The sequence below is a fragment of the Schistocerca americana genome, chromosome 2 (assembly GCF_021461395.2).
Source record: "Schistocerca americana isolate TAMUIC-IGC-003095 chromosome 2, iqSchAmer2.1, whole genome shotgun sequence".
Classification (NCBI taxonomy): Eukaryota; Metazoa; Arthropoda; class Insecta; order Orthoptera; family Acrididae; genus Schistocerca; species Schistocerca americana.
Genome location: NC_060120.1, coordinates 35,030,423 through 35,055,974, shown reverse-complemented (window position 1 = coordinate 35,055,974; position 25,552 = coordinate 35,030,423). Strand labels below are relative to the sequence as shown.

The following is a 25,552-nucleotide window of genomic DNA, read 5'->3' as shown; positions in this document are numbered from 1 at the left end:
CATAATTAACAGTATTTGGTAAAAGAGGTTACATATTGTGATGATCCAGAAATTCACAGACAGGGTATAAGCAGTAGTCCAGCAAGAACTGTTTTGACTTTATGTTAAATGTATGTATTGTTGAAATAAATTTTAAGTAAGAAGGCATATAGTTGTGTAACATAATCCCAGTATGATGCACTCCCCTTTTGCTCAAGTTTGTATTTATTATTTTTGTGTGTGCTTTAGGTTCAGCTGCCGAGTTTCAAATGTATATGTATCATAGTTATGTCTGAATAGGTTTTCTTTTCTTTTTTTTTTTTTTTAATATGCTCGCTGTTGTGAAACAAACAAGGCTGAGGCAATATTTTCAGACCGTTTAAAAGGGGTCTACAGGAATATCGACATTTAGCTTCTGTTATCACCCTGTTAATCTTTTTCTGTATTATTTTTATTAGGTTGTGGAAATCCCCCCAAAAATGCCATATGCTGTACATCAGTCATTTCTTTATACTACTATGGTACATTGCTACCAGCTTGTATTTTTTTGAGAATCCTTACAGGATACATTAGTGTTTTCAGTTTTTTTTTAATATTTAGATTGGTAAGGTGCATCTGCCACTTCAGATCCTCATTAATATGTATGCCTAAAAATTTTCTGTGACTGTCATTTGAGACATTTTTTCCTTCAGTGGTGAAAACAGAATTTGCAGGGAATGACAAACAGGAAAAGAATAGTTATCAAGTGAATGATAGATTATGGTGAACTTAAAACATAACCATTTAAAAACAAATATGTTTTTGTTTTCAAAATAACTATATTCTTCAAAATGTGGGAGAAAGAGAGAAAACACATCAAAAGTTAAAAAAAATGGAGTGTATTCTTAGCTCAGTATGTCACACAAATGTGCTTTTCAAGTGCTTTTCTTTTGCTCGGGTACTAGTTTACATGCTTTTCTGCTGCTTGGATACTAGTTAACTTTACATTATTAATAGACTTGATAATTCCTCAGTGACTGACCACCAGATATTTTTCTTTGTACAAGTATTTCATTCTACATTGTGGTGCATCAAATAAAACAACAAAACATGGCATACCAGTAACAGATATTAGTCTAGGCCTTCACTGAAACTGTCTTTACTCAAAGACCCTTCTACAGTTTTCCCTGAAATAAAAAAATCTGAGTCCAACTTGAGACTAAGAGTATGATATTGGACCCTTCCTGAATGTTGTGGCCGAACAAACTAATCTGTTGCATAATGTGAGGTCTAGGTTAAGTTGGAATGTTATAATTTGGTTGTGAGTTGGGCAAACCAGCAAATATGAAAGTGAAATAAAGGTTATTGTAAGAAGCTGATGTGTAGCATAATGTTTGTGTCACATTTAACACACTTTGCTATATTTAATGCACTTTTCATCATTGAAATCAAGACTTTAAGGAAAATTCAGAAAACAGATATTAGATAATGGACAAGTCTTTGATGAGTATTCCGATGCATATTATTACATATATGATATGTAAACTATGGTAAATGAAAGGGGAAGCCCATTTTGTAACTGTTACCCAACTTGATGCTACAGTCAGTATCGTATCCAATAAGAATGTATCTTGTTGTTGCTTTCCTTTGTGTGTAAACTACCAGAGCTCTGTCCCCCCCCCCCCCCCCCCCCCCAACAAAAATAAAGAAACCCTCCCCCCAAGACTCGCATTTGGGAGGACGACTGTTCAATCCTGCATCCAGCTGTCCTGATTTAGGTTTTCTGTGATTTACCCAAATTTCACTCCTGGCAAATGCCGGGATGGTTCCTTTGAAAGGGTATGGCCAACTTCCTTCCCCGTCCTTCTCTAATCCGATGAAACTGATGACCTCACTGTTTGGTCTCCTCCAAAACTGACTGTAAGAAAGAAAATGAAACCTCACATTTTCAGAGCCCAGCATAGCAAACTATTTCCTTCCTAGCAGTTAGTTGTAATTGAGAAACTGTACATTGTTGTTTAAAAAAATATATAGCCCATGACCATCTGAATGTTTATTAGAGTATTGTGTATAAATTTGAAGTAAATTGGTCAAGAACTTATTTGAGATTTTTGGTTAAACAATGGGTTGTCTTTATGTAGTAGTATAGATTTTTTTTTTTTGTATGTATGTATATCATTAATATTAAAAAAAAATATGTAGCCTATTGCTGTCAGAATGTTATAAAGAGCATCACTCGCAAAAAGCCAAAGCAGATCAGTTAAAAAGAATATGTAGCCTATATTCCTCCAAACGTGTATTACCGTATCGTGTAAAAATTTGAAATAGTTTAGTGAAAGAACTTTTTGAGATTTTTGGTAACAACATTGAACAAAGACTTCTCTTTATATAGTAGAACGGGTAAGAAATGAACATTTTCATACGTTTGCATATCTGGACCTTTGGTATTTTAAACAAATGTTGTTTTGCCTTGTTAAAAATAAATTGCCTGGTCTTGTTTCAGTCTTTCATAGACCAGTCTGTGGAATAGTTTTCTTACCCATGTACCTGAAACAAGAACTTTCAGTGCTGATAATAGTTATATTGAGAGTTCACATGACACAGTTATGATAGCCCAAATTTTGAAACATAATCAGTGAACAGAAATATTTGTTATACAGATTGAAAAGTTGACATGACGTGTGGCAGTGGGAGGAAATGTTCAGAAAGACATGAAATCAACAGATTTAGGAACTGCTCTGGCTCTTTCTGTAGGCAGAAGAGAAGATTCGAAGGTGAAAGAACCTTGTGGGGATAAAGGTTCAGGAGTAGTAGGAGACATTACCCAAGAACCTTGGTTAAGGAAACTAAATAGCCGACACTCACCATATAGAGAAGAGGTACAACTAAAAGACCATTGTCTGTGGCTACCAAGGCTGTACTCGGCCTGTAATTTTGATTATCCATCCATTTCATTGATGTTATTCCATACTGGATTTTCCATTGTTTGAAACTAAATAGATGAAATTAAAAGGAAAGAATGGATTGTTCATTTTATATAAGATTATAGAATAATGATTTGGAAGTGCCAGAAAGGGTAAGACAACCCTGTTTCACAAGCATTTAGCTTTATCCATCTAGATAACATTTTTATCTTCTTCCTATTTTATAATCAAACTACTCAATAGCTGATCATAACTTTGTATCAAACACAACTGTAGAACTAGCATTATTAGGTGCCTTAAAAACATTATTTATGAATGCTTAACATGTGGATATATTAGATCCATCTTTGCAATCACTAAAAATACATATTTATTTTACTGTACACATCAAGTTTTATTCATTTAATACATCGATACCAAACCACCGACAATCATATTTACAGTTTTGCTTTTGATTCTAGATAAAAACTTAGTTTCTTAAGCTATTGAAGTGTGATTTTTAGTTGTTGCATTTTCGTGTAATCCTACTTACATCTGAAATTGTCGTCTTGAAATTTTCCGCATTTTCTTGTGTATGACACTGGTGTTTTTGACCAATGATGTTTCTAGTTGCAAGCAGAAGTTAGATGAAAATGCAATAAATGAAAGTCTCATTTCAGTTGCTTAGCAAACTACCGTTTTAGAGTTTTGACCAAAATGAACATTGTAAATATATTTGATTGTGGACCACTGATGCCTTAAATGAATAAAAACAAATGCAAATGTAAAAAACACACATTTTGTTAGTGACAGAGACAGATTCAGAATATTTTACATAATTATACAGCAGTTATGGCCACCATAACTGCACAGGTTAAAAATGTAATCTTTATAAAATTTGCTTTGATAATTCTTTTATTGCTGTCATGTATTAAGCCATTCACTATGGACATTGTTGTTAGGGTCTTCAATCCAAAGACCAGTTTAATGCAGCATGCTAGTCTATCCTGCGCAAGTCTCTGTTGTATCTCTCCATAACTATTCCAACCTTCATTCATTTGAACCTGCTGACTGTAGGCAAGTCTTGGTCTCCCTCTTCTATTTGTACATGTCACCCATGCACTTCTCCCCAGTACCAAATTAACTATTCTCTGATTCCTTGGTATATGTCCTAACAAGCTATCTGTTCATTTAGTCAAGTTGTCCCATAAACTGCGTTTTCCCCTAATTCAATTCACTACCCCGTTATTTGTTGTTCGATGTACTGACCCGATGTTCAGTATTATTCTGTAGAACCACATTTCAGAACTTATTATTTTCTTCCTGTCTGTGTTTATCATCTAATTGTGTGTAACTACAAATACTTTCACGAAAGCCTTCCCAATACTTACATTTTTTTGTTTGTTATGTTTTTTCCCTCCCTCAGACGATTTTTCTTATTGCAAGTCTGCATTGTACACCTCCTTTATTTCTTCCATCATCAGCTTTTTTATCCTCAAAGAGCACAAACTCATCTACTACGTTCAGGAATTTATTGCCAAAGGTAATTATCTCATCATCACTTAATTTAATTATGCCACATTTCATCATCTTTGTTGTACTTTTGTTTGTTGATCTTCATCTAATGACCTCTTTCTCTATCCATTCTGTTCGTCAGCTCTTCTACGTCTACATACATACATATATAAAAACAAAGATGAGATGACTTACCGAACAAAAGCGCTGGCAGGTCGATAGACACACAAACATACACACAAAATTCAAGCTTTCGCAACAAACTGTTGCCTCATCAGGAAAGAGGGAAGGAGAGGGGAAGACGAAAGGAAGTGGGTTTTAAAGGAGAGGGTAAGGAGTCATTCCAATCCCGGGAGCGGAAAGACTTACCTTAGGGGGAAAAAAGGACAGGTATACACTTGCACACACGCACATATCCATCCACACATACAGACACAAGCAGACATATTTAAAGACCATATGTCTGCTTGTGTCTGTATGTGTGGATGGATATGTGCGTGTGTGCAAGTGTATACCTGTCCTTTTTTCCCCCTAAGGTAAGTCTTTCCGCTCCCGGGATTGGAATGACTCCTTACCCTCTCCTTTAAAACCCACTTCCTTTCGTCTTCCCCTCTCCTTCCCTCTTTCCTGATGAGACAACAGTTTGTTGCGAAAGCTTGAATTTTGTCTGTATGTTTGTGTTTGTTTGTGTGTCTATTGACCTGCCAGCGCTTTTGTTCGGTAAGTCACCTCATCTTTGTTTTTATATATAATTTTTCCCACGTGGAATGTTTCCTTCCATTATATTGATACATACATACATACATACATACATACATGCGTGCATTTGGGAGGATGATGGACCAAACCCAGATCAGACCATCCTAATTTAGACACATCAGATGAATTCGCAATTGCAAATAATGACTACTGGGAATGGAATGACGGCAATGAAAATTTGTGCCGGACTGGCACACGAACCCGGATTTCCCACTTATTGCGAGCAGTCGCCTTACCATTTGGCTATCCGTGCATTACTCATGCCAGACCCAAACTTCCATATGTCATCAACCGGGTTCATGTCCCAGTCCACCACAAATTTTTATTGTCGTCATTCCATTCCACAGCTGATGGCAGTCATTGTCCACAATTGCGAATTCATCTGATGTGTTTAGTTAATGTCTTTGGTCGCTGCCGTGCATCGTCATCAGAATAACACCAGAACTGCAATTCGTATCCTAATTTAGGTTTTCCGTGATTCCCCTAAATCATTTCGGGCAAATGCCAGTATGGTTCCTTTGAAAGGCCACGGCCGACTTCCTCCCCCATCCTTCCCTAATCCAATGGGACTGATGACCTCACAGTTTCGTCCCTTCCCCCAAATCAACCAACCAACGTGCGTATATACTCCATAAAGTACTGTAAAGGGTTACCTTGTACCACAGCACCGCCTTGCAGTTGGATGAGGGAAAAATGAATCTCTATATGCCTCCATACAACTGCTAATTTACATTGCCCTCATAGTTCTTAAACGAGATGTACCTTGGCAACAATACAATTCTCCTGCAGTCAGCTGCAAATGTCGGTTCTCTAAACTTTCACAATAATGTTTTATGGAAAAATGTTGCTTTCCCTCCAAGGATTCCCATATGAGTTCACAGAGTATTTCCATAATACTGGGTGTATCAAAAAGAATCATTCAATTTGGCACGTTTATATTTCTGATATTGTTGTTGTTGTTGTTGTTGTTGTGGTCTTCAGTCCTGAGACTGGTTTGATGCAGCTCTCCATGCTACTCTATCCTGTGCAAGCTTCTTCATCTCCCAGTACCTACTGCAACCTACATCCTTCTGAATCTGCTTAGTGTACTTATCTCTTGGTCTCCCCCTACGATTTTTACCCTCCACACTGCCCTCCAATGCTAAATTTGTGATCCCTTGATGCCTCAGAACATGTCCTACCAACCGATCCCTTCTTCTGGTCAAGTTGTGCCACAAACTTCTCTTCTCCCCAATCCTATTCAATACTTCCTCATTAGTTATGTGATCTACCCAACTAATCTTCAGCATTCTTCTGTAGCACCACATTTCGTAACCTTCTATTCTCTTCTTGTCCAAACTATTTACCGTCCATGTTTCACTTCCATACATGGCTACACTCCATACAAATACTTTCAGAAATGACTTCCTGACACTTAAATCTATACTCGATGTTAACAAATTTCTCTTCTTCAAAAACGCTTTCCTTGCCATTGCCAGTCTACATTTTATATCCTCTCTACTTCGACCATCATCAGTTATTTTGCTCCCCAAATAGCAAAACTCCTTTACTACTTTAAGTGTCTCATTTCCTAATCTAATTCCCTCAGCATCACACGACTTAATTCGACTACATTCCATTATCCTCGTTTTGCTTTTGTTGATGTTCATCTTATATCCTCCCTTCAAGACACCATCCATTCCATTCAACTGCTCTTCCAAGTCCTTTGCTGTCTCTGACAGAATTACAATGTCATCGGCGAACCTCAAAGTTTTTATTTCTTCTCCATAGATTTTAATACCTACTCCAAATTTTTCTTTTGTTTCCTTTACTGCTTGCTCAATATACAGATTGAATAACACCGGGGAGAGGCTACAACCCTGTCTTACTTCCTTCTTAACCACTGCTTCCCTTTCATGTCCCTCGACTCTTATAACTGCCATCTGGTTTCTGTACAAATTGTAAATAGCCTTTCTCTCCCTGTATTTTATCTTTGCCACCTTTAGAATTTGAAAGAGAGTATTCCAGTCAACATTGTCAAAAGCTTTCTCTAAGTCTACAAATGCTAGGAACGTAGGTTTGCGTTTCCTTAATCTTTCTTCTAAGATAAGTCGTAAGGTCAGTATTGCCTCACGTGTTCCAGTATTTCTACGGAATCCAAACTGATCTTCCCCGAGGTCGGCTTCTACCAGTTTTTCCATTCGTCTGTAAAGAATTTGTGTTAGTATTTTGCAGCTGTGGCTTATTAAACTGATTGTTCGGTAATTTTCACATCTGTCAACACCAGCTTTCTTTGGGATTGGAATTATTATATTCTTCTTAAAGTCTGAGGGTATTTCGCCTGTTTCATACATCTTGCTCACCAGATGGTAGAGTTTTGTCAGGACTGGCTCTCCCAAGGCCGTCAGTAGTTCCAATGGAATGTTGTCTACTCCCAGGGCCTTGTTTCGACTCAGGTCTTTCAGTGCTCTGTCAAACTCTTCACGCAGTATCGTATCTCCCATTTCATCTTCATCTACATCCTCTTCCATTTCCATAATATTGTCCTTAAGTTCATCGCCCTTGTATAGACCCTCTATATATTCCTTCCACCTTTCTGCTTTCCCTTCTTTGCTTAGAACTGGGTTTCCATTTGAGCTCTTGATATTCATACAAGTGGCTCTCTTTTCTCCAAAGGTCTCTTTAATTTTCCTGTAGGCAGTATCTATCTTACCCCTAGTGAGATAAGCCTCTACATCCTTACATTTGTCCTCTAGCCATCCCTGCTTAGCCATTTTGCACCCTGTCGATCTCATTTTTGAGACGTTTCTATTCCTTTTTGCCTGCTTCGCTTACTGCATTTTTATATTTTCTCCTTTCGTCAATTAAATTCAATATTTCTTCTGTTACCCAAGGATTTCTACTAGCCCTTGTCTTTTTACCTACTTGATCCTCTGCTGCCTTCACTACTTCATCCCTCAAAGCTACCCATTCTTCTTCTACTGTGTTTCTTTCCCCCATTCCTGTCAACTGTTCCCTTATGGTCTCCCTGAAACTCTGTACAACCTCTGGTTCTTTCAGTTTATCCAGGTCCCATCTCCTTAAATTCCCACCTTTTTTGCAGTTTCTTCAGTTTTAATCTACAGGTCATAACCAATAGATTGTGGTCAGAGTCCACATCTGCCCCTGGAAATGTCTTACAATTTAATACCTGGTTCCTAAATCTCTGTCTTACCATTATATAATCTATCTGATACCTTTTAGTATCTCCAGGATTCTTCCATGTATACAACCTTCTATCATGATTCTTAAACCAAGTGTTAGCTACGATTAAGTTGTGCTCTGTGCAAAATTCTACCAGGCGGTTCCCTCTTTCATTTCTTAGCCCCAATCCATGTTCACCTACTACGTTTCCTTCTCTCCCTTTTCCTACACTCGAATTCCAGTCACCCATGACTATTAAATTTTCGTCTCCCTTCACTATCTGAATAAATTCTTTTATTTCATCATACATTTCTTCAATTTCTTCGTCATCTGCAGAGCTAGTTGGCATATAAACTTGTACTACTGTAGTAGGTGTGGGCTTCGTATCTATCTTGGCCACAATAATGCATTCACTATGCTGTTTGTAGTAGCTTACCCGCACTCCTATTTTCCTATTCATTATTAAGCCTACTCCTGCATTACCCCTATTTGATTTTGTGTTTATAATCCTGTATTCACCTGACCAGAAGTCTTGTTCCTCCTGCCACCAAACTTCACTAATTCCCACTATATCTAACTTTAACCTATCCATTTCCCTTTTTAAATTTTCTAACCTACCTGCCCGATTAAGGGATCTGACATTCCACGCTCCGATCCGTAGAACGCCAGTTTTCTTTCTCCTGATAACGACATCCTCTTGAGTAGTCCCCGCCCGGAGATCCGAATGGGGGACTATTTTACCTCCGGAATATTTTACCCAAGAGGACGCCATCATCATTTAATCATACAGTAAAGCTGCATGCCCTCGGGAAAAATTACGGCCGTAGTTTCCCCTTGCTTTCAGCCGTTCACAGTACCAGCACAGCAAGGCCGTTTTGGTTATTGTTACAAGGCCAGATTAGTCAATCATCCAGACTGTTGCCCTTGCAACTACTGAAAAGGCTGCTGCCCCTCTTCAGGAACCACACATTTGTCTGGCCTCTCAACAGATACCCCTCCATTGTGGTTGTACCTACGGTACGGCTATCTGTATCGCTGAGGCACGCAAGCCTCCCCACCAACGGCAAGGTCCATGGTTCATGGGGGGGGATTTCTGATATTAATAGATTAGATTAGATTTGCTTTCATTCCAATTGATCCGTAGCGAGGAGGTCCTCCAGGATGTAGAACATGTCAGAAAAACAACAATACATGACAAATATTTACAACTCAAACAAATAAGCTAATGTACCATTCCACAGGTCCCAAGTGGAATGATCATCATTTTTTAATGAACACTATTGAAAGTCATTTTACAGATACTAATGCACTGAATTTAAAATAAAAAAGTTTTTTTTAAATTTATTTATAAAGTAATAAACATGTAATGCAACTACTAAATACTTATTTACAATGCAATGAACACATTACTGCACTGAACTGGGGCACAAGTTGGATTGTACTTTTACACACACACACACACACACACACACACACACACACACACACACACACACACACACACACACATATATATATTTACAATGAACACATTACTGCACGGAAATTGTGCAGATTTTATATTGTACTTATATATACATACACACAAATCAGTTGGTTCTACTGCGAAATTCATCAATGGAGTAGAAGGAGTTGGCCACCAATAAATCCTTTAGGCTTCTCTTAAACTGAATTTCATTGGTTATTAAGCTTTTTATGGCCGCTGGCAAGTTATTGAAGATGTGTGTTCCTGAATAATGCACACCTTTTTGTACAAGACTAAATTACTTTAAATCCTTGTGAAGATTATTCTAATTTCTAGTATTGATTCCACGAATTGAGCTGTTGGTTTGAAAAAGTGATATATTTTTAATGACAAATTTCACTAAGGAATAAATATATTGGGAAGTGGTAGTTAGTATTCCTAGTACCCTAAACAGGCTTCTGCAAGATGTTCTCGAGTTCACACCACATATAACTCTTACTGCACGTTTTTGTGCCCGGAAAACTTCAGCTTGGCTTGATGAATTGCCCCAAAAAATAACCCCGTATGACATTATGGAATGAAAGTAAGCACAGTATGCCAGCTTTTTCATTTTTATATCCCCTATGTCTGACACAATTCGCATTGCAAATAGAGATTTGTCAAGATGCTTCAGCAGTTCTGTGGTGTGCTCCTTCCAGTTTAATTTATTATTAAGCTGTAATCCTAAGAATTTAACACTGTCCACTTCTTCTATCTGCTTGTCATTGTACGTTAGACGTATACTCATGGGACACCCCTTACAAGTTCTGAACTGTATGTAGTGTGTTTTTTTCAAAGTTTGGTGACAAAGAATTGGCTAGGAACCAGTGATTAATGTCCACAAATATTTTATCAGCTGATCTTTCTAAGACTACACTTGATTTGCTATTTATTGCAATGTTTGTATCATCGGCAAACAAAACGAACTTGGCTTCTGGTAATGTTACTGATGAAAAGTCATTGATATACACAAGAAAAAGTAAGGGCTCTAAAATGGAACCTTGTGGAACCCCACATGTAATTAGTTCCCAGTTGGATGATGCCTGATAGCTTGATACATGTCTCTTTCCTAATAACAGCCTTTGTGTCCTGCCAGAGATATAAGATTTGAACCATTTTGCAGCATTTCCTGTTACACAATAATATTCTAATTTACTTAAAAGGATATTGTGATTTACACAGTCAAATGCGTTTGAAAGATCACAAAATATACCAGTTACCTGCAATTTTTTGTCTAATGAATTAAGCACATTTTCACTGAGAGTGTAGATAGCCTTCTCAATATCACAACCCTTTAGAAATCCGAACTGTGACTTTGACAGTATAGTATTTGAGATAAGATGGTTATAAAGCCGATTGTACATTACTTTTTCTGAAATTTTTGAGAATGCTGGCAAAAGTGAAATTGGACGCAAATTTGATGCTATTTCTTTATCTCCCTTCTTAAACAGTGGCTTAACTTCAGCATATTTCAACCATTCAGGAAATATTCCACTGATAAATGACTGGTTACACAGATAGCTTAATATGTTACTTAACTCAGAATCACATTCTTTAATTAACTTTGCTGATATTTCATCATACCCACTAGATGTTAATGATTTTATGATGGATATTATTTCTGCTGGGGTAGTGAGGGTCAAATTAATGTTATGGGAGTTACTTGAAATGTCTGGTCTGAGGTATTCCATAGCAGCATCTACAGAACCTGACAACCCCATCTTGTCAGTAACAGTTATAAAATGTTTGGTAAAAAGTTCTGCAACACTATACACGTCTGTCACCAATGTATCATTTACTCTTAATGCTATTTGTCCCTCTTCATGTCTGGTTCTACCAGTCTCCTCCTTCACTATATCTCACATAGTCTTTATTTTGTTATCTTATATGACTATCTTTTCCTTGTAATATATTTGCTTTGATGTCTGTATTACAGTCTCTAATATTTTGCAATATTTCTTGTAATGTGCTATAGCATCAACATCGGAACTGTTTCGGATTGACAGATAAGGTTTCCTTTTTGTTTTACAAGATACCCTTATTCCTTGAGTAATCCATGGCTTCTTTGTAGACTTTGCTCTAACCTTGGTAAGTTTTGGGGGAAAAGTGTTCGAATAAGGTAAGCACTTTATTAGCAAAAGTGTTATATTTTTCATTCATGCCATGAGCACTGTAAACATCAGTCCAGTGAATGTCTCTGATGAGTGCCCTAAAATAATCAATTTTTGGCTTGTTGATTACCCTCTTGAGCTCAGATGTAACAGATTTTATATCCTGTTCAGTATTAACATTTAACAGAAGGAACTGCATGTCATGGTCTGAGAGGCCATTGACTATTGGTTTTGTAACATAATTTTGTTCATTGGACTTTTCTATAAAGATTTTATCAATGGCTGTTCGTGAGCAATTGGCTAACATAGTGGGGAATTTTACAGTGGGAATTAAGTTGAATGATAGTGTTACTAACTCAAATAAGTTCTTATTGGGAGAGTCTTTAAGGAAATCTACATTGAAATCACCAGCAACCACCATTTCTTTGTTTTTGGTTGTTAAATGGGCCAGTACAGCTTCAAGGTGGTTTACAAACAGATTAAAGTTACTTGCAGGTGCTCGATATACACTTGATATTATGAAGGATTTTTTGTGAAATTTTACTTCTGTTGCACATGCTTCCATATGCTGTTCTAGGCAAAATTTATGAATGTCTATGTTCTTAAATTTATGACAGTTCCTGATAAATGTGGCAACTCCTCCTTTCTCTATTTCTGATCTACAAAATTGAGACGCTAACCTAAACCCTGTAGCACTTAAAAGTTCTATACCAGTCGTCACATGATGTTCAGAGAGGCAGATTATGTTGGCTGGGTTTGAAGACTCTAATTCATCTATGCAGATAATTAATTCATTAATTTTATTTCTCAGTCCTTGAATATTTTGATGCAATAAAGATAGATGACATTTCACACTGACTGAGTTAAAATTGGGTAGAGTTAAAATGTCTGCTGACTGTTGTAAATTCTTAACCAATAGCTGTTTATGCTGATGTAATAAGCTAGAATTATGTTTTTTGGTTTCTTTCTCAAACTGAAGGTTTGTCTCAGTCCTAACCTCTCTTAAAATATGGTTTCTTTCTGTCCTCGCTATCCTAAAAGAGGGTCTTTTCTGAACCCTATAACCGCTGGTATTTTATCACTCATGACAGTGCCTACCCCTTTAACTTTCCTGCTATTTTCCCAGCCAGTTTACCCTTCTCCTTCCTGTTGAGGTGAAGGCCATACCTAGTATAATCCCACCTACTGAGAGAATCAACAGGAACTGCACCATTGTGTGACCCTGCACCCGACATAAGCAGCTGTTCCAACTCCAAATTAACTCTCCTGACATAAGAGTTCAAATGAGGTCGGTCATGGTGCCCAAGAACAGATACAAACTCAACACTAGAATGCTTCGATGCTGATGCAGTCTTTGCCAGGTCACCCTCTATACTGTACCCAGGATCTCTGTCAATAGTATTACCTGCCCCACCCACTATAACCACCGTGTCTCCCTTAGTGAAATCTTTGCAAAGTGATCCTAAACCCTCTGTCACCTGCTCCAGACCAGCACTACGTTTAAAAAAAATTGGTGACCTGGTATTCTGACCCTAGTTCATCCTGCAAAAGTTGGCCATCACCTCTTCCAGGGGAACTACCTAACAACAACACTTTTTTTCTCTTTACTGATTTCCCCTACATTCTTACTTTTCAATTTGCTGCTGAAAGTTTGTTGTGCCCTGTCTGCACCTGCAACTGCTTGATGCTCCCCAGCTTCTAACTGAAGCAACAGGTCAAATCTATTTTCCACATTCAGCACGAAGCTGTCAGACAAAGTTCTAGGCCTGTTCCTCCTGTTGCCTGTTGCCATTTCCCACCTCTCTTTACCCTTCTCCCTCCTTAACCTGTCAAGATCTCCCCTGGCCTTGTCTTACTCAGCCTGAAGGGTGGCAATTTTCCCTTCCTGTTCTAGTATCTTCCTATCTCTACTACAAATCCTACAAAACCACTGACGGGTCTCATTTACTTCCCCTATTCCCACACCACTACATTCGCCCACATGGAAAAAAACTACAGTACCCATCACACCAGAGCCCCGACCTAACAATTCTACGGCAAGTCAAGAACTTTTCACTCATGATAAAGGTAATAGAGTATTAAGAATAAGTCAGTTAAATTACAGATAAACATGAAAATGTGGTTCCACAAATTTGGCCTATACGCAACTGTGTGTAAACAAAAACAACAGTGCAAAGTTTCTGAAATAGCAACTTAAACTTTACGCTACTTTCCGGAAATGCTAGTTAAATTATGAAGAGGTATGCTACAGTTAAATTGCTGGAGAGAGCAAAGAACAACTAAACGAAATTCTATAGATTTACTGCGGCGAAACGTAAACAGAAAATACGACTGTACGATCTTTTTGTGTTTTCTACTATATTACATAAAGAAAAATGAAACCTTTAATGGTACACTTAAAAGGCACACTAATACACCTATTCACCAAGTAATCAATAGTAAATTGTATGTTTTATAATCTAAAATGACTTAACTTTATGAGAACACCAAAACTCGCTCTAGTCACCTGGCTGCAGGGCTAACTGCAAGTCAGCATATATACATAGGCAATAATTTTGTTTTTTGGTGAAGCAGAATCTCAAAAAAAATTTTTTGTTCCTTTTCATAGGTGTTCAATACGCCCCCTTGAGATGTGCGGCATATGTCATTGCGGTATTCAAATTGTTCCCACACTGCAGCGAGCATGTCTTGAGTTATAACATCCACAGCTGGTGTTATGGGCTGTCTCACTTCATTCATTGTTGTTGGTAATGGAGGCACATAAACAGAATCTTTTATAAACCCCACCACATGATAGAATCGCATAGTCAGGTCCAGTGATCTTGGAGGCCATTAATGTAAGGCTGAATCATTTGGTCCAGTGTGATAGACCCATTGTTCAGTAATCCTTTGAATTAAAAATTCGTGAACTTTCAGATGCCAATGTGATGGTGCCCCATCCTGTTGGTGAATGAAGTTGTTCGAATCAGCCTCCAGCTGTGGGAAAAGAAAGTTCTGAAGCATATCAAGATATGTGCTTCCTGTAACAATTTTCTTGGCAAAGGAAAATGGACCATACACCTTTTCCTGTGAAACTGCACAAAACACATTAGATTTTGGAGAGTCCGTCTCCTGTTGTACAACTTCATGTGGTTGTTCCATACCCCATATTCCGGTGGAGTGTTCGTGGCTGTTAGTAGTAGTTTATCCTGTAGTGAAGTAGAAGTGGATAGTTCCTGTGAACAACCGAGCTAGGTTAATAATTGGCTCCTTTTACCGACCTCCCGACTCAGCAGCATTAGTGACAGAAAAACTGAGAGAAAATTTGGAATACATTTCACATAAATTTTCTCAGCATGTTATAGTCTTAGGTGGAGATTTCAATTTACCAGATATAGACTGGGACACTCAGATGTTTAGGACGGGTGGTAGGGACAGAGCAGCGAGTGACATTATACTGAGTGCACTATCCGAAAATTACCTCGAGCAATTAAACAGGGAACCGACTCGTGGAGATAACATCTTGGACCTACTGATAACAAACAGACCCGAACTTTTCGACTCTGTATGTGCAGAACAGGGAATCGGTGATCATAAGGCCGTTGCAGCATCCTTGAATATGGAAGTTAATAGGAATATAAAAAAAGGGAGGAAGGTTTATCTGTTTAGCAAGAGTAATAGAAGGCAGATTTCAGACTACCTAACAGATCAAAACGAAAATTTCTGTTCCGACACTGACAGTGTTGAGTGTTTATGGAAAAAGTTCAAGGCAATCGTAAAATGCGTTTTAGACAGGTACGTGCCAAGTAAAACTGTGAGGGACAGGAAAAACCCACCGTGGTACAACAACAAAGTTAGGAAACTACTACGAAAGCAAAGAGAGCTTCACTCCAAGTTTAAACGCAGCCAAAACCTCTCAGACAAACAGAAGCTAAACGATGTCAAAGTTAGCGTAAGGAGGGCTATGCGTGAAGCGTTCAGTGAATTTGAAAGTAAAATTCTATGTACCAACTTGACAGAAAATCCTAGGAAGTTCTGGTCTTACGTTAGATCAGTAAGTGGCTCGAAACAGCATATCCAGATACTCTGGGATGATGATGGCATTGAACCAGAGGATGACACGCGTAAAGCTGACATACTAAACACCTTTTTCCAAAGCTGTTTCACAGAGGAAGACCGCACTGCAGTTCCTTCTCTAAATCCTCGCACAAACGAAAAAATGGCTGAAATCGAAATAAGTGTCCAAGGAATAGAAAAGCAACTGGAATCACTCAACAGAGGAAAGTCCACTGGACCTGACAGGATACCAATTCGATTCTACACAGAGTACGCGAAAGAACTTCTAACAGCCGTGTACCGCAAGTCTCTAGAAGAATGGAAGGTTCTAAATGATTGGAAAAGAGCACAGGTAGTCCCAGTCTTCAAGAAGGGTCGTTGAGCAGATGCGCAAAACTATAGACCTATATCTCCGACGTCGATCTGTTGTAGAATTTTAGAACATGTTTTTTGCTTGCGTATCATGTCGTTTTTCGAAACCCAGAATCTACTATGTAGGAATCAACTTGGATTCCGGAAACAGCGATCGTGTAAGACCCAACTCGCTTTATTTGTTCATGAGACCCAGAAAATATTAAATACAGGCTCCCAGGTAGGTGCTATTTTTCCTGACTTCCGGAAGGCGTTCGATACAGTTCCGCACTGTCGCCTGATAAACAAAGTAAGAGCCTACGGAATATCAGACCAGCTGTGTGGCTGGATTGAAGAGTTTTTAGCAGACAGAACACAGCATGTTGTTGTCAATGGAGAGACGTCTACAGACGTCAAAGTAACCTCTGGCGTGCCACAGGGGAGTGTTATGGGACCATTGCTTTTCACAGTATATATAAATGACCTAGTAGATAGTGTCGGAAGTTCCATGCGGCTTTTCGCGGATGATGCTGTAGTATACAGAGAAGTTGCAGCATTAGAAAATTGTAGCGAAATGCAGGAAGATCTGCAGCAGCTGGCTGTTGGCAAGAGATCTGCTAGGAGAAGGAGATTTTCAGATAGTTTTACTATTGGTGTTTGTAATAGATATGACCAACTGTCAGAGTCTAGTGGAGAGGAATCTCTAGTAGCTGTAGATGTAGGAAGTATGCAGCAGACCTCAGCAGTTACAGTGGCTAGGACAGTTGCAAAGTCTAAGAGAAAGAAGTAGGTTCTGCTGTTAGGTAGTTCTCATGGTAGAGGTGTAGGCCAGCAGTTGCAGGAAGTTTTGGGGAGTGAGTACCAGGTCACCAGCATTGTGAAGCCTAATGCAGGATTGGCTCAGGTGACTTTTAACATAGGGGGGTTATGTAGGGATTTTACTAAAGAGGATCAGGTAGTGATTGTGGGTGGGGCTGGTAATAGTATTGATAGGGATGGGGAGTATGACATAGATGGTGACCTGGAAAAGATAGTCACTCAGACTGGCAACACGAATGTTCATTTCGTGGAACTGTTTCAGCGTCACGATCGGCCTCATCTTAATACAGCCGTCAGGCGTAATAACATGAGACTTGGGGGTGCGCTGATGACAGAAGGCATGAGTCACATTTCAGTGGTGTTGGTGGAGTCTATCAGTAGGATGGGTTTCACCAGACATGGCCTGCACCTCAACAGATATGGGAAGGGGAGGTTGGCAAAACTTATAGGTGACAGCATAGGTGGGGGTGGTGGGATCACTCATGGGAAAATTCCGGTAGTTGTGGGTGTTAGAGCTGTACCTTTTTTAGATTGAAGTCAGCTGATAGGTATTCCTGCTTAAGGGAAGTCTCTCTAACAAAGAAACCATTTTCTACAAAGCTTGGGTATCCGATTAATGAGGGAATTAGTATATTTCATCAAAATATACAAGGTATTAGAGATAAAGTTAGTGAACTGCTTATAGATGTTGACTCTGAAGTTATTGGTGTATCTGAACACTTCTTAAATAAGGAGATAATTCAGAGGCTTCCTTTACCAGGATACAGGTTGGCTGGCAGCTTTTGTAGGAGCTCTTTGCGGTGTGGGGGAGTAGCCATGTATGTGAAAAACGGTATCCCATTTGAGTCAATTGATGTTTCAAAGTACTGCACTGAAAAGGTGTTTGAATGTTGTGCAGGTGTGGTTAAATTTAGTGGAGCTAAACTTCTTACTGTTGTTATTTATAGATCCCCAGACTCCGATTTCACAATTTTTGCTAAAGCTAGAGGAGGTTCTTGGTTCACTTTATAGGAAATACAAAAAGTTAGTTATATGTGGTGACTTCAATATTAATTGTATAAGTGATTGTGCAAGGAAAAGGATGCTGGTAGACCTCCTTAATTCATATAATCTTATGCAAACCGTATTCTTTGCAACGAGAGTGCAAGGGAACAGTAGAACAACCATAGACAATATTTTTGTTCACTCGTCATTATTAGAAGGGCATTCTGTTAGCAAAAAGGTGAATGGCCTTTCAGATCATGATGCACAAATTTTAAGTCTAAAAGATTTTTGTGCTGCAACACATGTTAAATATAGTTACCAACTTTTTAGGAAAGCTGATCCAGTTGCTGTACAGACTTTTGTAAACCTTATCAAGGAACAAGAGTGGCAAGATGTTTATAGTGCTGATACAGTAGACGATAAATATAATGCTTTCCTCAAGACTTTTCTCGTGCTCTTTGAAAGTTGCTTTCCGTTAGAACGTTCAAAACAGGGTACTAGCACAAACAGGCAGCCTGGGTGGCTGACTAAAGGGATAAGAATATCTTGTAGAACAAAGTGGCAATTATATCAAAACGTTAGAAACAGTCAAAATCTAAATGCAGCAGCCCATTACAAACAGTATTGTAAGGTGCTTAAAAAAGTTATTAGGAAGGCAAAAAGTATGTGGTATGCAGATAGAATAGCTAAGTCTCAGGATAAAATTAAAACCATATGGTCAGTCGTAAAGGAAGTGGCTGGTCTGCAGAGACAGGTCGAGAATATAGAATCAGTGCGTAGTGGGGATGTCCTTGTTACTGATAAGTCGCATATATGTACAGTACTTAATAATCACTTTCTGAATATAGCAGGTGAACTAAATAGAAACCTAGTCCCAACAGGGAATCATATAGCACTCTTAGAAAAAAGTGTTCCGAGACTGTTACCTGAAATGCTCCTCCATGATACTGACAAGAGGGAGATTGAGTTAATAATTAAATCACTAAAGACCAAGAACTCTCATGGATATGACGGGGTATCTAGCAGAATACTGAAGTATTGTTCCACGTATGTTAGCTCAGTACTTAGCCATATCTGTAACTTTTCCTTTAGGAGTGGTCGGTTTCCTGACCGATTAAAGTACTCGGTAGTGAAGCCACTTTATAAAAAGGGAGACAGGGATAATGTTGACAATTATAGACCTATTTCTATGCCATCGGTGTTTGCTAAAGTTATCGAGAGGGTTGTATATACAAGGTTACTGCAGCATTTAAATTCACATAATTTGCTGTCAAATGTACAGTTTGGTTTTAGAAATGGCTTAACAACTGAAAATGCTATAGTCTCTTTTCTCTGTGAGGTTTTGGACGGATTAAATAAAAGGTTGCGAACGTTAGGTGTTTTCTTTGATTTAACGAAGGCTTTTGACTGTGTTGACCACAAAATATTACTGCAGAAGTTGGAACATTATGGAGTAAGGGGAGTAGCTTACAATTGGTTCGCCTCCTACTTTAAGAACAGAAAGCAGAAGGCAATCCTCCGCAATATTGAGAGTGGTAATGATGTTCAGTCCCAATGGGGCACTGTTAAATGGGGCGTTCCCCAAGGGTCGGTGCTGGGGCCACTGCTGTTCCTTATTTATGTAAATGATATGCCTTCTAGTATTACAGGTGATTCAAAAATATTTGTTTGCTGATGACACCACCTTGGTAGTGAAGGATCTTGTGTGTAATATTGAAACATTATCAAATAATGTAGTTCATGATATAAGTTCGTGGCTTGTGGAAAATAATTTGATGCTAAATCACAGTAAGACTCAGTTTTTACAGTTTCTAACCCACAATTCAACAAGAACTGACATTTTAATCAGACAGAATGGGCATGTTATAAGCGAGACGGAACGGTTCAAGTTCCTAGGCGTACGGATAGATAGTAAGCTGTTGTGGAAAGCCCATGTTCAGGATCTTGTTCAGAAACTAAATGCCGCTTTATTTACCATTAGAACAGTATCTGAAATAAGTGACATTTCAACACGAAAAGTAGTATACTTCGCATATTTTCATACGCTTATGTCATATGGTATTATTTTTTGGGCTAATTCTTCTGATTCAAAAAGGGTATTTTTGGCTCAAAAACGGGCTGTTCGAGCTATGTATGGTGTAAGTTCGAAGACCTCTTGTCGACCCCTATTCAATAGTCTGGGAATTTTGACATTGCCCTCACAGTATGTATTTTCTTTAATGTCGTTTGTTGTTAGCAATATTAGCTTATTCCCAAGAGTTAGCAGCTTTCACTCAGTTAATACTAGGCAGAAATCAAATCTGCATGTGGAATGCACTTCCTTGACTCTTGTGCAGAAAGGAGTGCAGTATTCTGCTACATCCATTTTCAATAAGCTACCAGAAGAACTCAAAAATCTTAGCAGTAGCCCAAACACTTTTAAGTCTAAACTGAAGAGTTTCCTCATGGTTCACTCCTTCTATTCTGTCGAGGAGCTCCTGGAAGAGCTAAAAAATTAAGCAAATTCCAGTGTTACATTCTTGATTTTCTTTATTTAAACTAACGACTTGTCGCCTGAATATGTTTCTTATATTTCATTTTATCTGTTTCTACAATCGTGTTATAATTTCATGTATTGACTCGTTCCATGACCATGGAGACTTCTCCTAAATGTGGTCCCACGGAATAATAAATAAATAAAAATAAATAAATAAATAAATAGATAGGCTCTTGGTGCAGGGAGTGGCAACTGACCCTTAACATAGACAAATGCAATATATTGCGAATACATGGAAAGAAGGATCCTTTATTGTATGATTATATGATAGCGGAACAAACACTGGTAGCAGTTACTTCTGTAAAATATCTGGGAGTATGCGTGCGGGATAATTTGAAGTGGAATGGTCATATAAAATTAATTGTTGGTAAGGCGGGTACCAGGTTGAGATTCATTGGTAGAGTCCTTAGAAAATGTAGTCCATCAACAAAGGAGGTGGCTTACAAAACACTCGTTCGACCTATACTTGAGTATTGCTCATCAGTGTGGGATCCGTACCAGATCGGGCTGACGGAGGAGATAGAGAAGATCCAAAGAAGAGCGGCGCGTTTCGTCACAGGGTTATTTGGTAACTGTGATAGCGTTACGGAGATGTTTAACAAACTCAAGTGGCAGACTCTGCAAGAGAGGCGCTCTGCATCGCGGTGTAGCTTGCTCGCCAGGTTTTGAGAGGGTGTATTTCTGGATGAGGTATCGAATATATTGCTTCCCCCTACTTATACCTCCCGAGGAGATCACGAATGTAAAATTAGAGAGATTAGAGCGCGCACGGAGGCTTTCAGACAGTCGTTCTTCCCGCGAACCATACGCGACTGGAACAGGAAAGGGAGGTAATGACAGTGGCACCTAAAGTGCCCTCCGCCACACGCTGTTGGATGGCTTGCGGAGTATAAATGTAGATGTAGATGTAGATTCTCACAGTATGATTCTCACATTATGACAGTTCACCTTTCCATTTAAATGAAATGTTACCTCGTCACTAAACCCCAAGAGTGGAAGAAAATTGTCATCCTGCATCTTGCCAAGAATGAAATTGCAGAACTCCACACATTGTTGTTTATCACCTTCATGAAGAGCTTGCAGTAGCTGGATTTTGTATTGTTTCAAGTGTAAATGTTGACGCAACATGCGCCAGACGGACATCAGGGGTATCTTAAGTTGTTAAGCTGCACAGCAAACTGATTTGTGCGGACTCCTTATGAAACTATGGTTGGATGCATTTGAAGTCTGTATCAGGCGCTCGGGATGGCCGGGCAGTTTGCCTTTACACTAACAACCTGTTTCTCAGAATTGCTCGTGCCATCATCTAATACTCTATGCTGTAAGAAGATACACATCATACCTAGTACGAAAGTCATGCTGAACAGTTATTACTGACCCGCACTGCGCAAAACGTAGAACACAAAATGCTTTCTGTTGTCCCGATACCATTTTTATTTGAGTTGAAGTGGGCGCACACTGCTGGTACCTAGTGGGAACCACGTTAAACTTGAGGGTTTGCTCTTTCTAGCTGTACGTTGTTCATGCATATATGTCAAATAACGTAATAGTTATGATTTTTTTTAAATCGGGTGGTTCTCTTTGATATATCCTCTAGTCTCATTTTGATCAGATCTGCTGGCAACAAGTCTAGCAACACACACCTGAAATGCTTCAATGTCTTTCTTTAATTTGACGTGGTGAGGATCCCAAACACTTGAGCAGTACGCAAAAATGTGTCGCACATGTGTTCTGGACGTGGTCTCCTTTATAGGTATATTAATCCCCATGGTAGTGTTGCAGGACCTCTGCTGTTTCTTATCTGTATAAATGATTTAGGAGACAATCTGAGCAGCCGTCTTAGGTTGTATACAGATGCTGCTGTTGTGTATCATCAAGTAAAGTCATCAGAAGATCAATAAAAATTGCAAAGTGATTTAGATAATACATATTCATGGTGTGAATGTTGGTAATTAACCTTAAATAACATCCGAAGTCATCCATAAGAGTGCTAAAAGTGTGATGTTTGCCTGCTTTATTTCTTCATTGATTCTCCCCAGTGTCATTGTACTGCATTGTTATACTGGCTGGAAAATGGAGGAGGTGGATGTTCAACACTGACCAAGGCAAATGATGTAGCCAACAGTTGCATAGTTCAGTTTCACAGTTCTTTACTTTCATTGTTCAACCCCCCCCCCCCCCCTCGATATTACACAGTTAATATGGCCAGTTAACTATTGGCAAATTTTGATAAGCCTCATAAATAGGTTGCAGGCAAACATCAGCATACTGCTACAATAGTTTACTGTTGAATATCTATGAGCAGTGAAAACCTAGCCACACAGTTCACAGTTCTTGCAGAGTAATGCTGTACATATTGAACAGACACTGTCATTGTTGTTGTAACCAGCACAGATTCCTCGTCTGTAAATCGGCCGTGGACCGACTGTCTCGTGACCAAAAATCGGGCCTTTCTATATCATCACAATAATAGGCACTAAAACTATACATTGTTTGATGTTTAAGTTACAGAAATTACAATTAAAACATAACTCATTCCATTAACTGAATATATGGAAAAATTCTGTCTTTTTAACAGTTTCTGCTACTACAAGGATTAAGGGGTATTATTTGTTTAAATGATGAAATTAACAGATATAGTTATACAAACAATACTTTTGACAACACTGGTGATTACTTTGGAATTAATTAAGGACTAGCTTTATTAACATGTTTTCGAATAGAGCCAAATAGATACTTTAAGAATACTAGTACTACTTTTTCCAAATGTTTATAATTAGTACAGAATTTATATTTATTATGCATCAACAATAGAATTTAAGATACAAAAACGGTTACTGATTTCACCCTATAACCAAAGATATTAACTAGGAATAGTCAAAATAAATCAGAAAAATAATTACATACACAACAGTAAGCACCAAATTATATCTGGAGCTATATTCTTTTAAACTGAGGACCAACCTTTCTCTTTTATGAAAATTCAGATTATACTCTCGTAAATGAGATCAACAGGAAGTGCAAAATGGATGATCAGGGATGCCTAGAGGACAAATGTAAGGATGTAGAGGCGCATTTCACTAGGGGTAAGATAGATACTGCCTACAGGAAAATTTAAGAGACCTTTGGAGAAAAGAGAACCACTTGCATCAGTATCAAGAGTTCAGATGGAAACCCAGTTCTAAGCAAAGAAGGGAAAGCAGAAAGAGGGAAGGAGTATATAGAGGGTCTATACAAGGGTGATGTTCTTGAGGACAGTATTATAGAAATGGAAGAGAATGTAGATGAAAATGAGATATGATAGTGCGAGAAGAGTTTGACAGAACACTAAAAGACCTAAGTCGAAACAAGGCCCCGGGAGTAGACAACATTCCATTAGAACTACTGACAGCCTTGAGAGAGCCAGCCATAACAAAACTCTACCATCTAGTGAGCAAGATGTGTGAGACAGGCGAAATACCCTCAGACATCAAGAAGAATATAATAATTACAATCCCAAAGAAAGCAGGTGTTGACAGACGTGAAAATTACCGAACTATCAGTTTAATAAGCCACGGCTGCAAAATACTAACTCGAATTCTTTACAGACGAATGGAAAAACTGGTAGAAGCTGACCTCTGGGAAGATCAGTGTGGATTCTGTAGAAATGTTGGAACACGTGAGGCAATACTGACCCTACGACTTATCTTGGAAAATAGATTAAGGAAAGGCAAACCTACATTTCAAGCATTCATAGACTTAGAGAAAGCTTTTGAAAATGTTGACCGGAATACTCTCTTTCAAATTCTTAAGGTGACAGGGGTAAAATACAGGGAGCGAAAGGCTGTTTGCAATTGGTACAGAAATCAGATGGCAGTTACAAGAGTTGAGGGGCATGAAAGGGAAGCAGTGGTTGGGAAGGGAGTGAGACAGGGTTGTAGCCTATCCCCAATGTTATTCAATCTGTATATTGAGCAATCAGTAAAGGAAACAAAAGAAAAATTCAGAGTAGGAATTAAAATCGGTGGAGAAGAAATAAAAACTTTGAGGTTCGCCAATGACATTGTAATTCTGTCAGAGGCAGCAAGGGACCTAGAAGAGCAGCTGAACGGAATGGAGAGTGTCTTGAAAGGAGGATATAAGATGAAATCAACAAAACAAAACGAGAATAATGGAATGTAATCGAATTAAATCGGGTGATGCTGCAGGAATTAGATTAGGAAATGAGACACTTAAAGTAGTAAAGGAGTTTTGCTATTTGGGGAGCAAAATAACTGATGATGGTCGAAGTAGAGAGGATATAAAATGTAGACTGGCAATGGCAAGGAAAGCGTTTTTGAAGAAGAGAAATTTGTTAACATCGAGTATAGATTTAAGTGTCAGGAAGTCATTTCTGAAAGTATTTGTATGGAGTATAGTCATGTATGGAAGTGAAACGTGGATGATAAATAGTTTAGACAAGAAGAGAATAGAAGCTTTTGAAATGTGGTGCTACAGAAGAACGCTGAAGATTAGATGGGTATATTACATAACTAATGAGGAGGTATTGGAGAGAAGAGAAATTTGTGGCACGACTTGACTAGAAGAAGGGATCGGCTGGTGGGGCATATTCTGAGGTATCAAGGGATCACCAGTTTAGTATTGGATGGCAGTGTGGAGGGTAAAAATCGTAGAGGGAGACCAAGAGATTAATACACTAAACAGATTCAGAAGGATGTAGGTTGCAGTAGGTACGGGAGATGATGAACCTTCCACAGGATAGAGTAGCATGGAGAGCTGCATCAAACCAGTCTCTGGACTGAAGACCATAACAACAACTCTTGTATGTTAATGATAATTAGTCAAAAATGAAAAAAATGAATTTAAGGAGTCATATAGCAAAACAAGAGAGGAAGTAGAAAGATCCCAACTTGCTTCATCAAAACCGGAATCCATT

At 38.5% G+C, this 25,552-nt stretch overlaps 1 protein-coding gene across 1 annotated transcript in view; it reads left to right on the top strand.

The window, feature by feature from the left end:
* The window catches only part of LOC124595803 (ubiquitin carboxyl-terminal hydrolase 22), a 135,200-nt gene that overhangs the window by 2,174 nt on the left and 107,474 nt on the right, over positions 1-25,552 (top strand). The window lies entirely within an intron of this gene.